At 34.2% G+C, this 26,756-nt stretch overlaps 1 non-coding gene across 1 annotated transcript; it reads left to right on the plus strand.

Annotated features, from left to right (window-relative positions):
• Nucleotides 1–4,952: 4,952 nt before the first annotated feature.
• LOC125175796 (U6 spliceosomal RNA) lies at nucleotides 4,953–5,059 on the plus strand. Its single transcript, XR_007155971.1, has one exon. It is a non-coding gene; the product is annotated as a U6 spliceosomal RNA (small nuclear RNA).
• The last annotated feature ends 21,697 nt before the right edge of the window (nucleotides 5,060–26,756 follow it).

Below are 26,756 nucleotides of genomic sequence, written 5' to 3' on the forward strand. Positions count from 1 at the left end.
ATTAAGAACACAGACAGCTAGAGGAAGAAGACTAGATGTAATCTTAGTACAAGAGAAACAAGCTTCAATACAAAGAAGGAAATTGATTTCACATCAAGGGAGGGACAGGGGCTCTTTCTTTGGTCTGTAAATGAAAAAGAAATATAGAGGGGGACTTTAATTTAGGATACCAAGGTTATGTTTCGAGATGTGCAAGATCCAAGTTTGAAGATGTTCGACCAAGAAGTAAATTAAGAAAAGATTCAATTTGTAGATGTGCAACACTCCACCACCTCTAAAGAAATATGAAGGGAAAAAATGATTTAACCCTCTTACATATTCCAGCATACCAACAGAAGTGTCTGTTAGGGCAGACTTTCTACTGTGTCTTAGGAAACAGACAGGATTTCAGAAAACAGAAAATGACCCACAGGCCAAATATTTAGATTCAGTCTGTAAGACATGAAGGATACTTATTTAGATATAAATGCCAACAGTTTGGAATATACTTCACACACATACACATTCATGCATACACACACACACACACACACACACACACAAATATGGAAGTAGGTCAGTAGAATTAAGAAGCTTTATGATCAAGAAATAATAGAACTTATATATTACTGTTTTTCTGACCCAGGCTACAGTAATAGCTAAAAATTAGTATCTCAAAAGCTATGAAATATCTATATGTATATATACATAGATAAAGAAAGAAAGAAAGAAATCAAAGTAAAAACAGTGGTCAAAAGAAAAGATGCCTAGCTCTCTTTTCAAGATGTCTTGGTGGCAGGATATATTTTAAACGATATAAAGAAAGCATTCAAGGGGAGGAGTAAAACCAAAGGCTTTAAAGAGAAGAGTAGATATTCCCAGCTGTACAAGTGTTCAGTGGAACATGTAGTTGGAAAAAAATAATCAAAAGTGAAGTGGAGCAGAAACAGCCAAAATGAAAGTGCAAAGGAAAGACATTTATATTGACAGAGTCAAGAGAAGAACAGAAAAAAGAAGTCAAATAAAAATAAAGATTCACCTGCAGAAATTCTAAAGTTCACTTATTCATTCAGCAATCACTTATTAGGAGCCTACTGTGTGTCAGATACTATGATATGGAAGCTTAAAAATGAATAGGCCACAGCACCAATTCTCAAAATGCTCACAATATTTTGGGATTATACCCCCAAAAGGACTATAACCACAATGCAATATTTATCTTCATTGATCTCCACTGCTGTGCATCAGGTCTTAAAATGTTTTCATGTTTTTTTTCCTCTATAGCACTTTGCTAGTGAGCACGTATAAAGAATTGATATAAATGCTTCAGAGTCTGTTTATTAAAAAGAACATTTGCTCTGATGTGAAACTAACGAGGTTTCATTCTGCCAAGGTTGAAAATGAATTCATATTAAGGCACTGCCTCATGATAAATACTCAGGAAGTGTTAGCTATTATTATGGTACTTAATATTCAGAACAACCTTTGGAGGTAGGTCCTATTATTATTCCCATTCTAAAGAAAGGCAAGACAAGGTGTAAAGAGATTAAGGAATTTAACAGTAATTGCAAAAGTTCATCGTTGACAGAACCAGGATTCAAATCCAAGGGTTGTATGCCCTCAAAGCATGAACTTTAATATCCTACCACAGTTGTCTTTCAGTGTAGTTTATGCCAAAAGTTTGACCTCAAAGCACAAAGTCCCCAATGAATACTAGCTGTTACTATTATTAATATAAGGATGCTATTATTTATGACATCATTTCTCAGTCTGTGTACTTATCATTGTTAGATAACAGGCTGCAATAAATCACTGGCCTTCTTTCTACACCATAAACATACCATGCTCTGCCTAAAGGCTTGTGCCTGCAGCTCGCTCTGCCCAGAATGCTCTCTCCCTTCAGATCCTCACATGAGTAAATCTCTCCTGTGATTTGGTTCTAAGCTCAAATTGGCCCCTCTGACAAGCTTCCCTTGGTCATCTAGTCGAGGGCCAGGCTCACCTCTGGGACTCGCCTCTAGGGCTCATCCTCCACGTTAGCCAGTGCCACTGTTGGCACTCATCAGTCTCTCATTTGTTTACTTTTACTGTCTCCCCAGAGAATGTGACCACCATGCTCCTTCGCCTCTGTATCCACACAAGATAGGAGATCAGTAAATATTTGCCAGAAGAGTAATGTCACTAGGATGTTTCCTTATACATAGACTTCACCCCATAAATATAATTTCATCACTCCGCTTGCCCACCCATAAACTTGAGCAGAAAATCTGAATTTCAAGCGAATGCATAATTTCCCTATAGCTTCATGTTTTAGTTCCCTTAAACTTGTCATTTGTCAATTTCAAGAGCCATGGTTGTATAGGACTTAGCTAAAAGTGACTCCAACTTCTCACCATGGTCCTCCTACTCATTGTACATTTTCTTGCAAGTTGCTAAAAGCACTGATAAAATTTGTTTTCGGTGTCCAGGCTGGAGTCCAGCCTGTGAAATAAGATTTAAAAAAATAACCTACAATATATGATCCTGCACAAATATGTAATTTATTACGCACAGGAAAATTAAAAATTAAGTAAACCTAGTACACTAAGCAAAACTGCTATAATAATTTAAGAAAAGTACAGAAAACTAAGGGTTTTTTTGGTTGTTTTGAATGTATTTTCTTCCTTCCCCCACCTTCTCTCCTTTCTTCTTCTTCTTCCCCTTCTTCTTCCTTCTTTTCTTCTTCTTCTTCTTCTTCTTCTTCTTCTTCTTCTTCTTCTTCTTCTTCTTCTTCTTCTTCTTCCCGTTCTCCTCCTCCTCCTCCTCCTCCTCCTCCTCCTTCTTCTTCTTCTTCTTCTTCTTCTTCTTCTTCTTCTTCTTCTTCTTCTTTTTGGTTAGGTAGAAAGAAAGGGATATTTTACTATCTAGGGGACTCTCTTTTGTCTCAGGAAGTATGTTCAAGTTAATCAGATGAAAGCTAATGGCCTTCTCTGAATGTCTCAAAAGTAAGCAGGAAAGTGAAGAACCCAATTATTACTACAGTATCTCTTTTATCAAGTAGGTGACAAATTATACAAATGTTACTAACATTTATTACTTCATTACTTGTATCTTTCAAGGTCTTACCAAAATTATCTTTGGTAGAATACTTTATGCCCTTATTTATATCCTACCTATGCAAATGAGCCCAAAAGAAGATCTCTAAATTTAAGTATTTATCCATGGTCTTGAAATGTGTTCTCTAGAGACAATAAAGAAAACAGCTCTCCAGGTAACTTTCCATAAGGCATAGACTTCCAAGTTCTGTTTTTCTAGGGGCTCACATGTCACTTGTTCTTGTCTTTCACCATGTGGCATACAGCTGAATATTTACTAAGTTAAGGTTCATAGGCTCCACATCACTATTAAAGGCATTTATTTTACCATCTACACTCATCATTCCAGGAAACAATTTTTTTTTAGGTCAAAAGAAACTATTTTGAGAGTGGTATCTTATAGTGGTCTTAAGCCCCTCCTCCATGAGCCCCCAAATAACCTGGAAGGTCAGGTACTAAGAATAGTAGATTTAGTAAGAAGATACGCAAGACAGTTAAAATACTATATACCCAGAAAAATAATTTCCTATGTGTTTGTATTGGATTATTAGAAAAATGCTCACAAATAATCTTGTGAAGTAGTCATTTCTATTTTACAAATAAAGAAATTGTGTATTGGAAAGAATGATTAGCTTTACCAAAACTGACTAGTTAGCCAGAAAAAATAGCCTAGTGAAAATACTTTAGTAAGTTAGTATAAGGGTGTTACTTTTATTTTAAATAGATTGGCACAGGAAATGCCGCAAGTGATTTAGTCTGGATATATTTTATATTGCTACCCATATTTAATAAAGCTGTAATAAATTTTAATGAAACCCATTTGCTGTAGGGTCAAAAAATGGCTTAAAACACAATCAGGACATGATATATAGAAATGAATAATATAGATTGTTCAGATATAGAAAACCATTTTAATGATAATAACCCATCTACAGCTTTATCCCAAATTTCAAAGCTCTTGATGTATTACCTTCACATATAATATATTTATAGGATTTTTCTTTAAAGTTAGGAATCCTACGAAAGTTCAATAGCTTTTATTATTCCCCTTTACAAAACTAACAGAAGGACCATTATTACCAAAGTGCAAAATGCAAGTGTTTCTAAATTTAGAATGAACTTTACCTTTAAAAATATGATGTTAAAATACACTTTGGCTCATTTGTTTAGACTCAAAGCTATTACGGTTGTTAAATTTGAAAGTGAAATTTTCCAGAATTTATATAAAATAAAATATGTTCTCACTAAAGTTGTATAGGTTTTTCACTATTTTTCTATTTGCCTCAATTGTAAGGGAGCTCAGATTGACAAAGTATAAAAGTTGACTGCTGCAAAGTCAATTAAAATATTTTACATAAAATTATAATTAATAAATATCTCATGGAAGTATTATCTACAAATTATCTCACAACAGTAAGAAGCAGGAAGCAATACAAATATACATCAGCAGAGAAAACTAGATAAGTAAAATACAGTATAGCTATATACTGAAAACCAATACAACAATGAGAATAAATTAACAATAATGTGCAATAACATGGATGAATCTCACATATACTACACTGAATGAGAGAAACCAAATATTAAGACTACAGAGTATATGACTCCATTATATAAAATATAGAAGAATGCAAACTAATCTGTAGTTTAGAAGTCATGAAAGTGTGGACCTTTGGGGGTATGCCGTGACTAAAGGGGCTGTGATGAGTTCTTCAGGAATACACCATCAATGATTATATTTTAGTTTATATATAGGAGATAACCAGATTCTCTAGAGAAAATGTTGAAGAAGGGGCTCTTTGTAAATATACAAAATATACAACAAGCCAGTTTACCAAGGCTTGAACTCTCTTAACTCATGTTCTGGCCAAAGATGGTGCCATCAAAATTGGTAACCTTGTGCTCGCTTCGGCAGCACATATACTAAAATTGGAACGATACAGAGAAGATTAGCATGGCCCCTGCGCAAGGATGACTCGCAAATTCGTGAAGCGTTCCATATTAAAAAAAAAAAAAATTGGTAACCTCAAGTGTAGTGAAGGTAAAGAGATTCAGAGTAAAAACAAGTAAGTGAGGAGGAAATTTGCTGAAAATTGATTTTATGACTGCTTTTACAGACATTTCAGTCAAATATTAAAAATGAATGTGGCTAAATTAGCACCACCGGATAGGCAATGTCATGGCAGTAGTAGTGTTTGGGGCTACATACGCATCACTGCGATTTCTGAAAATGTACTCGACAATTCTCCTCACCAATCCCTTTGTTTTAGTGGCAAATTCCTGTAATCATCCTAAGGTTCAAGTTTGGATACAATTTCTCATCTCACTTGGAAATCCTAGTTATTAAGAACAGACCCAGGATACCTTGTTTAGGGGAAACTATCGCCTCAGGGGCATCTTCATCTTTGATTGAACAAATGATACTACTCTTCAGAATGGGTGGATATTTTGATTGAGTAGTTTGAGGCCAACCCCAAATTCTATTTGAATATGTACACCAATGATTTTTTTAAACTGTGTCTTATAACCAGTTGCTAAAATAAAGATTCAATCTTAGTTTGAACTTCATTATAATCATTAAGATGTAGAAACAGCAATAGTTCATACGCGACCAAATGAGGAAATATTTACTCTTTGGACTGTTTTAAATTCTTTTCAATTTGTGTAGCTGGGAGTGTGTATAACATGCAGAGTTATGGTAGAATCAAAAGGTTCCTCGTGGGTTTGTTATATATTCTTTTTCTGAGCCCTTGACTTAATACATGACATTCCTTTTTCTTGACATTCTATTTCTTAAATCAAATTTGCTGTCCCCTAAATTGGATGGAAAAATCAAGTTTCATTTTGTGTTATGCTCTTTGTCCTTTTTCACTTATAAACTCTACATTGATTTTAGTGAGGCACTCACCACAGCTTATGAACTTGGGCAGCTTCTTTGAAAAAAAGAAAATGAGTTCGCTTGTGAACCCGTTTTCCCCAAGCCCTTCGCAAACTAATTACTGCATCTGCAGTACAATAGCGAGGGGAACAGAACCACACAGAAGGTTAGGAAAGGCAATCAGCCAGCATGCTTCTGTCTGCACAACATCCTGTGAGCCAGGATGCTGCCTTATCTTGTGATGATTACCCCCGTATACTGCAAGTAGCCACCAGTCATTAACTCCTTGAAGAACTTCAAGTGTAATTTGGAGTTGCCAGTGCAGTCTGCTTCTTTATATAATGGCATCCTAGGCCATTAAACAGTAATTTGTATTGTTCTGCTTGGGAAAACAAAGGCATAGGACTGTTTTTTTTTTTAACAGAAAAAAGAAAAGAGTAATTTATAGACAGACAGACAATAGAGGACCTAGGCTACGGGAAAATACTGGCAAGCTCAGCGCACAGGGAAATAACCGCCCTGCATCTAAGGGTACAGGATTCTTTGTGCCTTTGACGCTAAGCAAACTCTAGCCATGCTCTAATGAGGTGCTTTCCTCCTAACCTATGTGAAGCCACTGACATTTGGCATTTTGGGAAGATAGATCAAAAGTGGCCTACAAGCCTGTATAAATGTTTAACACCCAGGTGCTCGACTTGACATTTTCTTGCTATCTAGCAGCTGCCTGATTATTTAAGGATTACCAACAGTCATTGAACATGGAGAAAGGTCCACCTGTACTAATCATTTGCTATAATAGGATCAGTGTTCAACTCTCAGGTTCTTTTGATTATCACTGTTAAACTTTCTCTTAGGTCCCCTAGCTTGCTAGAGGAAAAAGACTTACTGAACTGTGCTATATCAAAGGGGCTACTATTGAAATATTAGTGGACATTTTTTGTGTGTGTCTCCAACAATAGCTGTTTTCTCTTTAAGCTCAGATAAAGAATACAAAAAAATATTTCACTGTATAAATGTGCTATGTCATTTCTATGGTCATTATAAAATCATATATAAAGTGGATATAATATAAAAAATCCTTTCATGTCAAACTGCTGTAAAGTAATTTTGTAGTCTAATTTCTTATCATAAAATTAATACTAAATTGACAACATCTACGTTAGGAGACAGTGGTGTCTGTTCTAGCCCAGGTTCTGTCTCTGATTCTTTATTAGATACATGAACTTAAACAAGTTAATTTCTCTGAGCTTCAGTTTCTCCAGAGTAAGTAATTATAATAGGTTTGTTAAGAGAGAAAATAAGAACTTTAAACAATATGCTTGGTAGAGTAAGGGCTAAGTAGGGCACACCAAGCTTACACTCCACACTATTTCAGGTGGGAGAGATGGAATTTATAAGAGTATGTATTGTGTAGATTGGAGGCAAAATTATCCTTTCCTTTTCTCCCAGATATTTTGCCCCAAGACTACATTTATTATTAATAATATTATGTCCTTGGCATAATCTAGGCACTTAATAGATAGGAGTTCTTTGTTTTTACTAACACTTCCCTTTGCCATTCCTTTCCTTCTGTTTTACTGATAATAGAACTGGAATATTTTAGAAATAAGGATGGTCAGTAGAGGAGATAAAAGCAAACCCATTCCTTTAATTTTGTCCTCTATTTGGACCAATATAAAATAGAATACTGCTAATTTCTCAAGGTTGTTTTAAGTCTTGTCAACATCAGATTTATTTTTATTGTAATTGAGGATTGCTATCTGGGTGCTCAAGTATGTTCCTGCACTGATATCATTGTAGGTTGCTGTAGAAAGCAAATGAGATATGGCTTGTGAAAATACTTGGCTAATAGCATACACTGGAAAACGTATGCTAATTGTTTTGTTTCTGACACTTGTTATAGACTTAAATACTTTGAGGGGATATGTGTGTGTGTGTGTGTGGTTTTCTTTCTTTCTTTCTTTTTTTTTTAACCTTTCTGGGATTTTAAAATGTATTTATTTCACATGCCAGGCAAATCTCTGCCTTAATCTATACTGGTTGGTTGCTAAGTGAGTCACCAGTTTTGTCACTTCTGAGAGAGTGACAATATGTACCCCATTTACCATTTTGGAATATATATTGAATGCAATGCACTGAAAACATTTGTGGATATCAAAAGAATTTTGCAAGTAGACTGCAGAAGTCATATGCTCTTTATCATGTTGGGGTTGAGTGTTATATCTTTGTACATGAGGTTTTGGTGCTCACTAAACAAGTTTAAACATTACCCTCTGGTGAAAGTAACTAAGAATGCTATGGCAGGGTTTGGCCAACTATGGTCCATATGCCAAATCCAGCCAGCCATCTGTTTTTGTATGGCCCAGAAGCAAAAAAAATGTTTTTTGTTTTGATTTTTTTTTACATTTAAAAAGTTTGAAAAAAATCCAAACAAGAATGCTATTTTGTAACATATGAAATTTATATAAAATTTAAATTTTAGTGTCCATATGTAAAATTATATTAGGATACCACTACATCAATTTATTTAGATGTTGTCTGTGGTTGTTTTCATGCTACAATGGTACAGTTGAATAATTGTGACAGAGACCATATGGCCCAAGAAGCCTCAATAATTACAATCTGCCCCTTTAGAGAAAAAAAGTTTTCCTGCTACCGTCCTAGGGTATCATTTAAAACTTTAAAACTATTTAATATTCTCCTAGATCAAATAAAGGTAGAATATATCTCTGTCATTAAGTACACATTGATCAGAGAGGCAAGCTGGAAAAATGTATATTAGATATGAGAATATAGGAGAATACAAAATCTTGAAAGCTTCATTTCCTGAAAATTTATGAATAAATAAATGGAGAGAATTAAGGTTTAACTACAGGACATATGGGTTTTCCAGCTCTGATATAGGTTGATAAACATACATACATACATACATACATACACAGTATACATACATACAGAGTTTAAAAAGTAAATTTGGGAGCAGGAATTCGATTAGGACTCAGTGATTAAAATTCAATGGGATAGTTCCTTCCTTCTCCATACCCTCTCTAAACCTGACTTTAATGAAAATAAAAACTTAGAAAAAAATTAAGTATGAAGATATTTATAACAGATCCATATTAGTTTGGATATTAAGACTGATAACCTCTTAAGATAAGGCATAATGCCTCCAGATCTAACTTTCATCAGTATGTAGCACTAGTCTATATGTAGTCACTTAAAATGTGTGTATCACCAAAAGATTCTGCCCAAGGAATCTTATGTCCTGACATTCATCAGATGCCCAAGTTTCATCCCTTTGAAATATCTGCTTTGAAACAACCATCTTGGCAACCTGCTTCCATCAAAACCAATTGTTCAGAGAACAATGTCTGTAGACATTGTTCAATGTCTAGAGACATTTAGAAATGATGAGGTAGAGGTGTAATGTAAGTGGGGAAAAATACCCGGGAGAAGGTATAGTACTTGGGAAAAATACAAAGGAGAAAACAATACAAGCATCATCTTAATAAATAACTAATACTAATATTTACTGAGCACTTCTCTGGTCTTTAGATTCTATGCTAAGCTCTTAAATACATCATCTCCATTACTTTTTGCAATACTATGAGGTAGGTACTAATAGTATGACTAATGCTGCAGAAAAAGAGGCTAAGAAATAGTGACACATTTTGTTAATTTCAGATCAGTATCTGAAGTACAGGAATTTTGTGTCTATAGCGGGCAGGGGAGAGTTTTTCATGGGATATTCTACTCTAGGTTTTAATCACTAGGCAAGTGAGTTTGGCTTATTTGTCACTCTGGAAGTTTTTGGTGGGAGTGGAGGAGAATTTATAAGAGTCATGTGCACACAGACATAGCCAAATGTAATTCTTCCTTCTCTCTTAAGTAGTTGGCTCTGAGTGTAAGTTATTTCAATTTCTAGAAAAATATGCAATATGAAATAAATATTGATTTGAAGATAATTTAATTTAATTTATTTATTTATTTTTATTTCTTTTTAAAAAGAAGTACCATCAAACTGTTGATTGCTATGCCAATTATACAAAGAATAGCAGAAATGTATGATTTAACAAATAAATAAAATATATTTTACCCTTGGTATATGTATTATTAGGTGAGCTATTATGTTAAAACTTTGTATTATGAGGGCATTCTCACAGATGAACTTGAGCCAAGCTTTCTTCACAGCTTAACAAGATAGTCCTACTTCAGTGAAGGCTTTAGTTGATTGATTTTCAGATCCTGAGAATTCTCAGCATATAAACAATTAAAATACAGGGTATTTATTATACAGTGCCCTGCCAAACTTGAACCTCAGTTTTAATTTCCTGTTCAGACTGAAATAGTAATGGAAGACAAAAGGAGGAGATGGGAGCTTTAAAAGGGATTGAAACTAAAACCAGCCAAGGATAAAGAGGATGAAGAAAAGAATATGTGCTAATGAAGAAAACTTCTCCATGGTGCCATAGACTGGGCTCTCTGGGGTCGTTTCTTTAGGACTCAGCCTGGAATGATAGGAAGAGCTGGGAATATGGAGCAGAAAAGACCTGGGTCAAAATCCTTTACAGGGCAACTCCTAGCCCTATAACTTTGCACAAATACTTAGTGAGAACCTAGTTTGCACATCAGACATGAAAGCTGTTATGAAGGAACTAGAGTATCTAAGACAGGCCTCAGTGAAATAATTATTTTACTAAATGGAAAATTTTAGCTATAGTAACTGCTGTAAGTGAAAGTATAAATAAAAATTCTATGTGAGGCTGTAAAAGAGAAGAAGACAACACAGAAACATCTAGAAGCCTTCACTGAGGAAAAGACCCCAGCTAACATTTGAAAGTGAGGAGGAGTAAGCAGAAGGAGAAGAACTGAGAAACAAAGGCACAAGCAAGGAAATGTGGTGAAAGAGACACAGTGACTGTGAGTTGATGAAGGAGGACTTTTTGACAGGGGTAGAGAAGTGAGATAAAAGCAGTAAATGGGAACCTTGTTTATCTTTTACAGAGTGTTAGCCTGGATTTGAAGTAGATGACTGACAATAACATGATTTGAGAAGTACTTAAAGATGCTACCATTAGAATTTTCTTCCAAGGTCACCTGGGTGGCTCAGTTGGTTAAGCCTCTGACTCTTGGTTTTGGCTCAGGTCATGATTTCATGATGGTGAGATCAAGCCCTTAATTGGTATCTGCACTGACAATGTGGAGCCTGCTTGGGATTCTCTCTTTCCCTCTCCCTCTGCCCCTCCTCTGCTCTCTATCTCAAAAATAAATAAATAAATAAATAAATAAATAAATTAATTAATTAATTATCTCCCAGATATTTTACCATTCATTCATCTATTTAGTTAATGAACTATTTCTAACTAGACATGGGCAGTCTTCACTTTGCATCGTAGTGCAGGATTATAAAAATGGCTGTGTAAGCTGAAACCATGCAAAGAAATTATAATATCAATGGGAAAATTATATTTGTGTGGCTTAAAAATTATAGTTAAAACATCAAAAATTTTCTTATTCTCAGTTATTAATGTATAGGGAAATATAAATTGTAACAGTAATTATTAATAAAACACTGATTTAAATATTGGAAACTTTGAGAATGGAAGTGTATTATTTCTTTATTAAAAATGTATCAACATAAGGGAAGGGAAATAAAAATAATATAAAAACAGGGAGGGGGACAAAACAGAAGAGACTCATAGAGAATAAACTGAGGGTTACGGGAGGGGTCGTGGGAGGGGGGATGGGTTAAATGGGTAAGGGGCACTAAGGAATCTACACCTGAAATCAGTGTTGCACTATATGCTAAATAATTTGGATATAAATTAAAAAAAAATAAAACAAGTTAAAAAAATGTATCAAGTGTGGTTTGAACAGTGGTTGCCTTCTTATCACATAACTTGTGATCTGGAGTGAGCATCTTTGCTCTGCCTTAGTGAATTGTCACACTTCTTCCTAAGTTTGGGTCCGCTTCCAACATTTTATCTTCTACACTTTCAACGTTATGAAAATTTCTCTGAGAATTCCTTTAATGTCACATACTTTGTCAGAGCACTTGCTCTGGGATGCCCTCAGCCTTTTTGTCACTACCATTTCCCTAATTTATGTTGATAAGTACGCCTTCTCAGTTGTCATTTCTGTGCCGTACTAGTTTAATCTTTGTCGGTCAATTCCCTCTTTCAGTTATCCACTTTTACACACACCACAGGTTATCACTGAGAGATAAGTAGTCAACACCGATGTGTGTGTTGCATTTGCTATCTGTGTGCATACTGATTCACAGGTATGTGGTAACTAACCACAGACAGGCTTTCAAAGAACTAATCTGTCACTGATTCTGATGCACATCTGCATCTTACAGCATGATTTTCAGATAGTTCCAATAAGCAGGCAAGGTTGAGGCACACTGCTACAGAAAATCACAATACTGGGAAAGAAACACTATAGGGAAATCACACAAGGACTTTTTAGGGTCTTATGCTTACATAGATTTAATTGATCTTTGTCTCCATACCAACTAAATGGTCATCAATTATCAATAAGTATGATTGATCTTTATATAAGAACCAGAGGCATGAGCATTTTCTACACCCTATTAGTAGCATCCAGGATTAAGACATATATGTGCAATATTTTTTCAGGTCACAAATAAAATATACAAAACATCACTAACAATTTAGGATATATAACTATCAAACAAAGGTGTACACAAAGGTTTTGTTTTATGTTTCATTTTCAGTGTCCATTACATTTCAAAACCAGCTTTGATAATTCTGCTCAATTCAGCAGAAATCTCATATACACTAACTAGTATTTTAAAATTAAAGCCATTTATTCAGCAGATGAGAAATTAGAGTTATTACTTATCTCATACATAATTCTACCAGTCATCCTGGTAGCAATCATTTCTCTCCATAATATCTCCTTAAAAAAAGTCAATAATCTTTTCACAGTGGATAATAACTTACACAGCGAATGTAAAAAGAGTGTTCAACTCCTTTGTGCAATCAACCCAATGTCTTTTGTTAAGTATGTATGACTTCAAATCAGTGTAAAATGGCAGCCTAGCAGTTAAACAGTGTGCATTGCTGGATCTAATTAATTCTACTATTTTATGCCAAAATTTCCATTAGTTCCCATTAAAGGTCTTGATGTAGTGCAGGCTCCTTTATGTTTTGTAGTTAAAACAATCAAACTCCATTTCAAATTAAGGATTATACTGCAGGAATGAAGGAATGCTACTGTGGCTCTCTAGCATTGAGTTAAGTTACTTACTTTTAACAGGATATTCAGAACATGAGTTAACTGCAAAATGGTTACCGTGTAATAAATACATCAACAGAATACTTAAACCCATAGGAAAAAAGCAGCTGGGAAAAAGCAGTTAGGAGTCTGCCCTATGTGTTATAGTTTTATGGTAATATTATAATATGCCATTGAAAACTAAAGTTTCACCAGGGTTACTGGAAATGTTGGAAGCATCAGTGCAGCCAAATTTAATATTATTTTCCCCCTTGAGATTTATACCTCTGCTATATATGCTTGTTTAAAGATGCCATTCATTCATAATTCATTGTATAGTTTTACAAGTCTTCTTTTGGTTGGTAAATAGTAGTTACTGCATACCCACTGTGTGTAAGGAATCATCATCCCTGTGTGATGATAAATAGATGACTGAGTCACATGGGAAATGAACAGTGAAAAAGTGAAAAGGAAGATCCTCCCCAGCTCCCAAAGGGTGGAAGCACCCAGGACTCTTTCTAGTAAATATCAAGAACGTTTCATTGTCCACTTTATGTTTTTGTGATTGATGCCAACTTTCTTTCTACTTGGCCAATACTTGTTGATGTGAAGTAATCACAAGTATAATCTATAATAGATAGCATTTTAGTTCTCATTAAGGACTTTTTAAATACCAACATCAATATGAGTGCTTCTCATGTGTGTGTTTGTGTGTGTGTGTGTGTGTGTGTGTTTACTTCCATGGGCTTATTTTTTATTAATCAATCATTCATCATCAAGCATTACCTGAAAAATCACTATAAAGTAAGACTTTTTTATATTAGTAGTTGGCTAACACTAATATAAAATTATGCTAGTTATATTATTACACTTCAGTCATGAGGAGTTTATTTAAGATAGTTACAAATGTAGAGATTCCAAAATTTTGAACATTTTTAATAATACCCATCTCTGTTTTTCTTTGGGGGAAATATTCACAGCTCTGGTCAGAATCTTGAAATGTATGCTCTGTTAAAAGCTGAGATGTTCTGGAGAGAGGGAAAAGCTATGTATAAGAAGAGTTCATACTAAGTATTACATTGGATGACATGAATTACACAGGGATAGGGGGCAAAGGTTCAGAAAATGCTGTGAGTTGGGATAGTAGACAAGAGCTGCAAGTAAGACATGCTTAAATGCACAAACAGAGAATATGTTCTATATCCCTGTTTTCTAGGTGTTTTGGAGATAAGTACATGTTACCATTTAACGTACTATAGTGATAACTAAAAGTCCTATTCCAATTTTATATTTCACTTAGGCTTAAACTCTTAGGCTACATAAAATAATTTGAAGTCCTAGTTAATATGACTGAACAATTAAATAGCATCAACATACTCCATGAAATGGATTTTGTCAAAAGATCAATATTTTCATCAATACTCTCTTCTGAAAAGATGTTAATGCTAGGGATGAAATAAGGTTCAATTGATTCTAACGGGGAAAAAACCCTAGGATATTAATAAGTTCTATATTTAGTATTTTCTTGAACTATAAAATTCAAGCAACCACCAGAAATACTGTCTTTTGAGAATATAGGACATTTCTTTCAAATCAAAATAATTATACCCTCTCTTCATAACAAAAATAAAGCCTACTTCCTATCTGCCATTGGTCTTGACACTCTTTCTCCTTTCCCTTACTCCTATTAATTAAAGATGTCTAGCAATTTTATACCCAGCCTGTTAGAGGAACTGCAAGCACCAATTAAAGAAATTAACACAAATCATGGTTTATATCAGGTTTCTCTTTTAACACTGCGATTTTTCCAGAAAATAGAAAGATTTAAACTAAGATGTACTATGAATTAAACCAAGAAATATAATTATTTATATACACGTTGATCGTTCAAAAGAATAAAAAGTGATGTATTAAATGGAATCTTTCGCCCACCTCTGATATTCTATGATTCTAAAATTATTTTTGCAGTTAAAAACAGAAGAGACAACAACTTAGTTGTTCTACCAGGACCAAGAAATCAGATCTTGTGAATTACAGCATTAGGGTAAACAGTATTTTTAATTGATTTTTTCATAACTGCACTTGAAATACAAAGTTGACTCATGACTTTCAAAATTATATCATAAGTTATATGGCACATCTATTAGATGAAGATTCATTCATTTCAAAGAAGATACCACAATCTCAATTGTGTTTACGTTTTAACATCTAAACATGTTTACAACTTTCTCAATTATTCACTGCCTTGAAGTCCCACTGAAAGAACAACTACATCAGCCACTTGATTCTAAAAAGGAGCACATTTGTATCAGACTAGCAAAAGTAATCAATATTTGTACATACTTATCGTACAAAATGTCTAGTGGAACAAATGTTACAGTTTCAATGACTTAGTAATTCATTACTCATGTTATTATGCTCCCTCATCTTTGAATTGTTTAAGACAAAATAAATTCAGTATGCTTGTATTCTCCCCATGGTTATTTTGTAAGCTTCCCCCCACCACCATTCTTTTATGAATGTTTTTAAAATAATGCTATTTAAACAGAGGGTCTAAGTCTGTTCTCAGGATCCAAAAAATATTCAACTAGGACTATATATGGCATACATGTAAAGAATACTACTCCATAGATGGCTACAGAGAGATATATATTAGTGTATATATCGATTCTAATAATGATTCAAGAATGCCTTTTGGTGATGAAAAAAGCAGTAAAGACCAAGGCAGAAAGTGTATATATATATATATATATATATATATATATATATGTATAAATGTATTTTATCATTAAGTGCAGGTAAAATCTAATGTATGTGAAGGAAGAATAAAACTTATCTAATACAGTTGATTGACCTAATCTTTGAAGTTTTCAATAACAAGTTATTGATGAAATCACAATTTTATTTCTTCCCCCCAACAACAAAAACAGAATAAATTTAAGTCTAATAATCTAATTAGATTTAAAAATTTTTTAACAAAAGAATAAAACATGCATCACAATAAAAGAAACCTTCAAGACAGTTATAATCATGGTATGAATAATGTTGTATTTTATTATTGATTAAAAGGGTTTGACCATGACATTTCATTCATCAGATTCCACTTCTCATTACATGAAGACAATGCATATTTATCAAGTATATGTGTGGCTTCTCACATTTATGTTTTCTTTGAATTATCTTTTTGCCTTAAGTTTGATGGTTATAGTATTTGTATGACTTTTATCAGAATTTCAGGCTCTCCTCATCACAGTCCTTCAGAATTTCAGCCTATTTCAAAGCTCTTAGAAAACCAACTGTGAAATATAGTGTGCAAATAGAGAAATTTCAGCTTCATCCCATTACTGTATTAATTCAAAATTTTTTGTGTCAGTTGTTGACATAAATATAAATCATTGACTGTTAGGGACATAGATTCCCACTAATGAAAATGGAAACCAATTGAATTCTCTGGAAGTGGCACAAATCATTCACATGATTCAGTAATAGTCCACTCTGGCAAATCACCATGACGTGATGATTACAGTACCCCTTAAAAAGTAGTAAATTATAATGCATGGACCACTCTGTGCTATCTTCACTTCTCTAGTAACTCAATAAGTCCACTCATAACAAAGTCAACTTAAGATAAATCTTTTAAAATTTACAATGAATAGAAAAATCAAATTCTACTTCTTTAACATGAATCCCCAAAGATAACTTAAAGAAATATGAGGTATAATATGGAGCAGAGTGGACTACACTAACTATGGAAAAGTTTACCTAATAGATGTTTTTAATATGTGTGTTAATACATATGCTATATATATATGTATATATATGTATGTGTGTGTATATATATGTATATACACATATATATACATATATGCATATATGTATACATATATACATACATATATATGTATATACACATATATATGCATATATATGTGTATATGTATACATATATACATATATATGTGTATATGTATACGTATATAGATAGATATGTATATATCTATCTATATATGTATATATATATATACATATATATATATAGTTTGGTAATTAATAAAAAATAATCTTGAGAAAGCACTTTACCTTAGCCCTTCCTTAGATATGACTATTATAGATTCTGGAAAAAATATTTTAAATTAACTACATAGAACTAATAAAAATGTAATCTGAAATCATGGAATGAGGCTACCTCATAAACAAAGCCCACATTATGTGAGGCAGTTTTGTTGTATCAAACACCAACACCCTTAAAGAAGGCCCAGAACAGACTTTCTGTTGTTTATTAAATCATGCTGGAAAAGCTCTTCACCCTACTATGATTAAGGGCATATATTAAAATGCTAGTGGCAATATTCAATGTTTGTGAATATCTTCAAATTTCCATGCTGTAGTTTTTAAATCGGTATTAAAATATTTTTTCAAAGTAAGAGAGTAAGAATTAGCATTATACGAAGCATTTTATGAGTAAAACGATGTTTAGCTATGAAATAAGTAGGAAAATGCCTTAAGTTTCTGTCTTTAGTATTTTTATTTTCTCTACCCTTTTCTCACTGAGTTTTATACTTATTTCCAAACAAATTTTTAAAAATTTATAGAAAACATATAGTCATTTTATACAATATTGATTCCTGTTTAAGGCCAGGAATGGAAAAAAAAAAAAAACAACACTTCTCTAAATTTGAGCACTTCATGATACTTAAATACTTAAAACAAAAAATGTTAACTTTGAGTTTGACTCAAATATATAGCCTGGGAAAAATAACTACTCTTATTATGAGATTGTTTTAAGTTTCCATGTTTGAGGAGTTATTTTAGTATTCAGATTAATTGGGAATGAATATTTCAAAAGGAGAAAACAATATTGTACATTACAGAATGAAAGAAAAAGGAAAAAAACACCTTATAGATGTGCTGTCTAAAAGACACATGTGAGTCATGTGAGTCACAAAGTGGTTTTAAATTTTCTGGTAGCCGTATTTAAAAGAACAAAACAAATGGGAGATTTTAACAATTTTGCCAATATATCTTACTTAACCCAATATATTAAAAATGTTATCATTTCCAATATAATCAACCCAAACAAATTATCTATGGCATACTTTCCAACCTTTTTTTGTATCTTAAGTCTTTAAAACCTTCCTATGTTTTACATGAGCAGCATATCTCAGTCGGGACACGTGGGTAGTAGCCACTGTACTGAACACAAAGCCTTGGAGGACTGATTAGCCATCCTCATAAACCCTACCTTTTACAAGAAATCTACACTTAAGGAAAGTGAGGTGAAAAGGCATAGGAGATATTAAAAAGTAGAAAATATCACAGTATAATAAATTTAATATCCCCCCCCCCCTTGAATGTGAAAACATACCAGTAGAATTTTCCACAGAAGTGTAGTCAAGGGCAAGAAAGTAGGTCTGGCAGAACAGCTGAAGGAAGTATCCGAGCATGCTTCTTTTATCAATGCCTCGTATCCAACACCGATTGTCGCTATTAACTTGTAAGACAAAATCACCTCAGTTGGAGTTACTGAGCTGTATGTCTCTGACTCATGTAGCTTCTATTTTTATTTTCTTTGGTTTACACTTATGGCTTTTTAAATGCATATATATTTTAGAAGGGTGACTTTTAAATACGTATGTTTTAAAGTTAACCTGTCCTCTCTCTTCCTTGTATTCTTTGTTCCTCTGTGGCCTTTGCAACATGTGCCTGCTAAATAAATAAATAAATAAATACATGGGTGTAAGGGTGCATATTTATGAGAAAGAGGCATGTGGGAAGTCAAACTGTGAAGAGAGCTTTGCTCACCGAGCCCCCTGACCCTTTGAAATACCCTCAGCTGTTCGTAAAACCACAGGAAACCTATTTGTTTATGGAAGTGTGCCAGGTGTTTCTTTTTCATAATTTTGTAATTGATTAATCATCATCTAGGAAAAAAGGGCAACACCATGATGAAAGACTGTATTTCCATCCGTACATTAAATAAATAGAGTATTTTGAATGAGCAATGATGAAAAGATAAGGAGGGGAAAGAGGAAGAAGAAAAATAGGAGCACAAAGTTAGAACCGTGGCTTTATAATTTAACCATAATTTATAATCCTAAGCCATTCAAATGTTACACCTTCTTAGTCAAACCCTGCAAATTTAAACCCTGTGAAATTTTTAGAGTTATGCCTAACTTAGTTACTTTTTCAGAATAATTTACTCAAAAATTACAAAGTAAAGTGTTGTATGATCGTCATTTAAAAATCTATTATATTTGTTTAATATCAGATAATGTTTTATTAAAATTAGTTGTGAATAAAAGAGAATGCTGACACTAAGTGAAAAATATATATTTGCAAATGGCAATATTCTTTGGAAGCTTCCAAAATTTATTAAAAAATGGAAAATGGTCATTTAAGAGATAAAATAGGAGTGGAGGGAAAAATGATCAGTGCTAGGACACTAAACTAAACCGTAGAAGAGATGAACAAACATAGTAAGTTATAAAGAAGATCTTTTCTAAAGCCAGATGACTTGAAATAAAGAACATGTGCCTGCAGTGGACAGTAGAAGAGATTAATTTACTGACCTGGCTGTACACTGAAACATCAAGGATGAATTTTAGCAGGGTCTGGGCTCTATGGCAAGAGGTAACAAAGGAATTACAGATGGAGAGCTCATTGGAAAGATCACATTTTGAAAATACAAAGTAAATATTAAAAGTAGATTTAACTTAACTGTAAAGGATTGCTAGCTAACATGGAATGACTACTGTCTCTTTGTCTTACACTCTAGTTTTATTTTGGCCTTTGTTATGATTATGGTTTACAGATAAACAATCTGTATCATACTTATAGAACAGGTCAGGGTAGATCATCAATCAATGTAGATCATAGATAGAGCCCTAAGTTGTACAACTGACCAATGATAAACCAAAATTCTGGCGTGTTGGTAGTGCTCAAATTGTGATCCGTGTAGTATCATCACCAACACCATCATCCTCATCATCATCACCATCCTCATCATCACCACCTGAGAATTAGTTAGAAATGTGTACTCACAGATCCCACTCTAGACCCACTGAATCATGATCTGAATTTCAATAAGATTTCCAAATTATTTGAAAGTGCATTAAATGCTAAGAAGTGCTGTTCTACAGTCATACGCTCCTCTATCTTGTCATTACATGGTAGAGTTTCTCAAAGCTCAGTTAAAAAGCCCTGTTTTCGATCCCACAGGCTGGGAAGATAACAGAGTAAGAGGACCCTAAGCTCACCTTGTCTTATGAATATGACTAGATAAAACTCACTTTATTGTATATAACCCAGAAAACAACCTGAAGACTGGCAGAACAAACTCCACAACTAACGGTTGTGGGTAGGAGGGGTGAAGATGCATTGGGTATTGAAAATGGACCACGGCCTTCTGTAGAGGGAGTGGAGGCAGGGAGCCACAGGCAAAGAAAAGGGGAAAAAACAGACTTTCACAGCGGGGAGCCTGCAAGGGGAAGACAGTTCCCCTTAGCATTTGGCTTTGAAGGGGAGAGGGCACTAATTTTTTTTTTTTTATTTTTTTTTCAACGTTTATTTATTTTTGGGACAGAGAGAGACAGAGCATGAACGGGGGAGGGGCAGAGAGAGAGGGAGACACAGAATCAGAAAGGCTCCAGGCTCTGAGCCATCAGCCCAGAGCCCGACGCGGGGCTCGAACTCCCGAACTGCGAGATCGTGACCTGGCTGAAGTCGGACGCTCAACCGACTGCGCCACCCAGGCGCCCCGAGAGGGCACCAATTTTGTTGAATTCTTACTACCAAAGAGACTTAAATCCTGGAATTTTAAAAAATCAACAGGCTGTGTTCTGGGAGGGCCCAGAGGGCAATAGGAAGCTGAGTCACCATCCTTAAAAAAACTCTACACTATGCCCATGGAGATACAGCATAGAAATAGCAGTTTGGAAAACAAAAAAAAACCAAACAAACAAAAACCAAACAAACAAAAACCAAAACAAAACAAAACAAAAAACAAAACATCTGGAGCATATTGGCAAAAAACTATTTATTCATCTCAAAGCATATCCCAGAGGGAGACTCCTTCAGGAACAAAGTAGCTGGAAGGCAACATTTCCCTGCCTTGCCCCCTTGCCCCAACATAAACACACAACCACATGCAGGAATCAACACAATGTCAACACTACCTAATTCGCTTACACCAAGACCCCCCTCCCCCACTACATTTTGGCAGATCCACTCTTTTCAGTCACATTTACCTCAGTCTAGGCTCTGTGCATACCCTCCCCCAGAAGACCAGCAAAACCTTGCCAACACCTCATATCCTGACCAGTGTGTTTTGCAGGGCCTTGGTCTCAGTGGCAGCAGCAGTGGGGGGGGGCCTGTGGAGCCTGAGGTGTACCTTGTTAAAATTGTGCACCCCACCCATGCAGTCCCAGTCTCTGCAGCAGCAACTACAGGTCTCATTTTGCAAGCAGACTTGCCCACATCTTGTTAAAACTGTGTGTCCCATCTCAGCCAGGGACCAAACACTGCCCATAACAGGCAAAGAGGGCCTCTGTAGACAACTGGACTGAAAGAAAAAGTTTCCAGGATGCAACAGCAGGGCACATACAACACACATAGGAGACAACCTCTGAAATGCCAGTTTGAGGGGAACAAGGGACACTGCATGGCAGGATACTACAGGACCTCTTCTTCATAAGACCATTATTTACAAGAGCAGGAGAGGTAACTGACTGTCCTAATACACAGAAACAGACCTAGAGAATTAGATGCAATGAGGAGACAGAGGAATAAGTTCCAAGTCAAAGAACAAGAGTAACCATAGCAACAGACCTAAGTAAAACAGATATAAGTAATATGCCTGATTGAGAATTTGAAGTAATGATCATAAAGATATTCTCTGAACTTGAGAAAATAGTGTAGGACATCAGTGAGACTATTAACAAAGAGATAAAAAGAACCAATCAAAAGTGAAGAACACAATAAATTAAATGAAAAATATACTATATGGAATAAATAACAGGCTAGAGGAGGTAGAGGAATGGGTTAGTAACCTGGAAGACAGAGTCGTGGAAATTAATCAAGCTGAGCAAGTGAGAGAAAAAAAAATGAAAATGACTTAGGGGAACTCAGTGACTCCATCAAGTGTAATAAGATTCACATTATAGGGATCCCAGAAGAAAAAAAAAGAGAAAAATTGGCAGAAAAATTATTAGAAAAAACAATAGCTGAAAACTTACCTAATCTGGGAAGGAAACAGAAATCCAGATCCAGGAGGCACAGAAATCCCCCAACAAAATCAACCCAAGGAAGTTCACGCTAAGACACATAGTAATTAAAATGACAAAAAGTACTGATGTAGAAAGAATTTTAAAAGCAACAGGAGAAAAGAAGATAGTTACATACAAGGGCAATCCTGCAAGTCTATCAGCAAATTTTTCAGCAGAAACTTTGCAGCCCAGAAGGGACTGGTATGACATGCTCAAAGTACTGAAGGGAAAAACAAAACAAAACCAAACAAAACAAACAAAAAAACCGCTGCCAAGAGTCCAAGAATCCTTTATTCAGCAAGGGTGTCATTCAGAATAGAAGGGGAGATGAAGAATTTCTCAGAAAAATACACTAAAGGAGTTCATGACCACTAAAACACCCCTATAAAATACTAATGGAGACTCTGAGGGGAAAGGAAAGACAATAAGCAAGAGTACGGAAAGTTTGAAATACCAAAACATTAAAATAAGCATATCTATAAAAATTAGTCAAGGAATTCACAAAATAAAAGGACATAAAATATGATATCATATACCTTAAATGTGGAGAAACAGAAGTAAGAGTGTGTTCAAACACAAGCTAACATCTACTTAATATAGACTGCTCTATGCAGAAGATGTTATATACAAACACATTGGTAGCCACAAATCAAAAACCAATAATAGATATGCAAAGAATAAAGAGAAAAGAATCCAAGAATATCACTAAAGAAAGTAAGTGAACCATGAAAGAGAGCAAGAGAAGATAGGATCAGAGAAAAAAAACAACAAAAAACAATCACAAAACAAGTAACAAAATGACAATAAATATATATGTATCAATAATTACTTTGAATGTAAATAGACCAAATGCTGCAATTAAAAAAACACAGGATGATGGAATGGATAACAAAAAAAAAGACTTATCTATATGCTGCCTACAAGAGACTTATTTCATACCTAAAGAGACATGCAGATTGAAAGTGAGGGGATGGAGAAACATATATCAGGCTAATGGATATCAAAAGAAAGCCAGAGTAGTAATACTTATATCGGACAAATAGACTTAACAATGAAGACTGTAACAAGAGACAAAGGACACTACATAAAACTAAGGTGGACAATCCAACAAGAAGATATTACAATTGTAAATATTTATGCACACAACATAAAAGCCCCCAAATAAAACAGTTAATTATAGACATAACAGAACTAAGTGACAGTAATACAATTATAGTAGGGGACTTTAACACCCCACTTATAATAATGGAAAGATCACTCAAACAGAAAATCAACAAGGAAACGGTGAATTTGAATGACACACTGGAATAGATGGCCTTAATAGATATATTCAGAACATTCCATCCCAAAACAGGAGAGTACACATTCTTTTCAAGTGCACATAGAAAATTCTCCAGAATAGATTACATATTAGCCCATAAAACAAACCTTAACAAATTTAAAAAGATTGAAATCATACCATGGATCTTTTCTGACCCTAAAGCCATGAAACTAGAAATCAACCACAAGCAAAAATCTGGAAACAACACAAATATATGGAGCTTAAATAACGTGCTACTAAACAATACATGGGTCAGCCACAAAAATCAGATAAATAAATAAATAAATTAATTAATTAATTAATTAAAAAAAATGAAAATGAAAACACAATGGTCCCAAAACTGGGATTCAGCGAAAGCAGTTTGAAGAAGGAAATTTATAGCAATACAGGTCTACCCCAAGAAGCAAGAAAAATCCCAAAAAGCATCATAATCTTACACTTAAATGAGCTAGAAAAAGAACAAATAAAACCCTAGACCAGAGAAGGAAGGAAATAATAAAGATTAGAGCAGAAATAAATGATATTGAAACTAAAAACAAAACAAAACAAAAACAAACAAACAAAACCAGATCAATAACTAGGAAGTGGTTCTTTGAAAAGATCAACAAAATTGATAAACCTTTGGCCAGACTTGTGAAAACAACAACAACAACAACAACACACACACACACACACACACACACAAAAACAAAAAGAGAAAGGACTCAAAAACAATCAGAAATGAAGGAGGAGAAATAACAACTGACAGCACAGAAATACAAATGATTGTAAGAATATTATGAAAAACTATACATCAACAAATTGGAAAACCTAAAAGGAATGGATAAATCCCTAGAACATATAACCTACCAAAAATGAAACAGGAAGAAATAGAAAATTTGAACAGATTGATTATCAGCAATGAAATTGAATAAGTAATGAAAATATTTCCCAAAAAACAAGAGTGGGAACAGGCAACTTCACAGATGAATTCTACCAAACATTTAAATAATAGCTATTATCTATTCTTCTCAAACTATTTCAAAAAATAGGAGAAGGAAAACATCCAAGTTCATTACATGAGGCCAGCATTACCTTAATACCAAAACAGGATAAAGACACCGCTTCCCCCTACCAAAAAAAAGAGAACTACAGGCCAATATCTCTGATGAATATAAGTGCAAAAATCCTCAAAAAAATATTAGCAAACAGAATCCAACAATTCATTAAAAAAATCATTCACAACAATGAAGTGGGATCTATTCCTGGGATGCAAGTGTGGTACTATATTCACAAATCAATGTGATACATCACATTAACGAGAAAAAAGGTAAGAACTGTATGATAATTTCAATAGATGCAGAAAAAGCATTTGACAAAATACAACATCCATTCATAATAAAAACCCTCAACAAAGTAGGTTTAGAGGGAACATACCTCAAAATAATAAAGGCCTTCCATGAAAAACCCACAGCTAACACAATACTCAATAAGGAAAAACTGAGAGCTTTTTCCCTAATGTCAGGAAGAAGATAAGGATGTCCACTCTCACCATTTGTTATTCAACATAGTACTAGAAGTCCTAGCCACAGCAATCAGGAAAGACAAACGGTAAAAAGGCATCCACATTAGCAAGGAAGAAGTAAAATTTTCACTATTTGCAGATGATATGATACTATATATAGAAAATCCTAAGGATTCCACCAAAAAGCCCTACTACTAATACTAATGAATTTAATAAAGTTGCAGGATACAAAATCAGTGTACAAAAATCAGTTGCATTTCTATACACTAATAATGAAGCAACAGAAGGAGAAATTAAGAAAATAGTCTCATTTACAATTAAACCAAAACCAATAAGACATCTAGGAATAAACCTAACTGAAGTGGTGAAAGAATTTTATTCTAAAAACTATAAAACACTGAAAACAGAAATTGAAGATGACACAAAGAAATGGAAAGAAATTCCATGCTCATGGATTGGAAGAACAAATATTGTTAAAATGTCCATACTACTTAAAGCAATCTACAGATTTAATGCAATCCCTATGAAAATACCAACAGCATTTTTCACAAAACTGGAACAGACAATCCTAAAATTTGTATTGAACCACAAAGACCCTGAATAGATGAAGCAATCTTGAAAAAGAAAAACAAAACTGGAGATATCAAAATACCAGACTTCAAGTTATATTAAGAAGTTCAAGTAATCAAAAACAGTATGTTACTTGCACAAAAATAGGTTAAAAATCAATAATTCATAATAGAAAGCCCAGAGATTAACCCACAATTATATGGCCAATAAAGGAGGCAAGAATATGCAGTGGGGAAAAAAGTCTCTTCAACAAATAGTACTGGGAAAACTGGACAGTTACATGCAAAGAAAGAAATTGGACCTCTTTCTTACTCCATACACAAAAGTAAACTCAAAATGGATTAAGGACCTATATCTGAGACCTGTAACCATAAAAATCCTAGAAGAGAACACAGGCAGTAATTTCCCTGACGTTGGTTGTAACATCTGTCTAGATATTATCTCCTCAGGTGAGGGAAACGAAAGCAAAAATAAACTGTTGGGACTGAATCAAAATAGAAAACTTCTGTACAGTGAAGGAAACAACAAAACTAAAGGACAGCCTACTGAATAGGACAAGATACTTGCAAAGGACATATTTGTTATTATCTATAGTATATAAAGAACTTATACAACTTGACACCAGAAAAAAATCCCCAGATAATCCCATTAAAAATAGAAGACATGAACAGATATTTCTCCAAAGATGTACAGATGGCCAACAGACACATGAAAAGATGCTCAACATCACTCATCATCAGGGAAATGCAAGTCAAAACCACAATAAGATATCACTTCATCCCTGCAGAATAGCTAAAATAAGAAACTCAAGAAACAAGTGTTGGTGAGGATGTGATGAAAAAGTCGTTAATGTGTACTGTATCAGTTCCATTTAGACACAAGCAAATTTAACATGATAGTAATTTGTCTTTACTTGCTACCAAAA

Source organism: Prionailurus viverrinus, chromosome C2, assembly GCF_022837055.1.
Source record: "Prionailurus viverrinus isolate Anna chromosome C2, UM_Priviv_1.0, whole genome shotgun sequence".
NCBI classification, from domain to species: Eukaryota; Metazoa; Chordata; class Mammalia; order Carnivora; family Felidae; genus Prionailurus; species Prionailurus viverrinus.